The 515-nt window shown below is 48.9% G+C and overlaps 1 protein-coding gene across 1 annotated transcript in view; it reads right to left on the minus strand.

Annotated features, from left to right (window-relative positions):
• ARHGAP23 (Rho GTPase activating protein 23) overlaps positions 1–515 on the minus strand; it is a 104192-nt gene that overhangs the window by 34741 nt on the left and 68936 nt on the right. The gene's annotated exons all lie outside the window — the stretch shown is intronic.

Raw genomic sequence — 515 nt, forward strand, 5'->3', positions numbered from 1 at the left:
GCATGTAAGAAGAGGGCCAGGAAAGAAACACAACAGACTGTGAATAAGCAGCTCAGCAAACGGCCAAAGCTTAGCTCTGGAGCCTGACGCCTGGAGTGGAATCCTGGCTCTGCCATTTATAACCTGTGTGACCTTGGGCAAGGCATTAAACCTCTCTGAGCCACGGTTTCCTCATCTGTGGAGGGAAGACAATAGCACCTTCCTCATGGAGTCGCTGCAGGGAGTTGTGCTTGGCACACACTAATGCTCAGAAAGTGTTAGCCACAACCTCCCGTGAAAGGGAGCAGGAGATTCACAGGGTCCTGTGCTGTTTCTTTATTCACATCTGTACAATCTATGTTTTTTTTTTATACACTTTTGTGTGTGTGTGTGTGTGTGTGTGTGTGTTTTAAGCCATTGTGGTGGCTCATGCCTGTAATCCCCGCATTTTGGAAGGCTAGTGCAGGCAGGACGATTGCTTGAGCCCAGGCCTAGGAGTTCAAGCCCAGTATGAGCAACATAGTGAGAAACACTCC

The sequence above is a fragment of the Colobus angolensis genome, unplaced genomic scaffold (genome assembly GCF_000951035.1).
Source record: "Colobus angolensis palliatus isolate OR3802 unplaced genomic scaffold, Cang.pa_1.0 Scaffold50, whole genome shotgun sequence".
NCBI classification, from domain to species: domain Eukaryota; kingdom Metazoa; phylum Chordata; class Mammalia; order Primates; family Cercopithecidae; genus Colobus; species Colobus angolensis.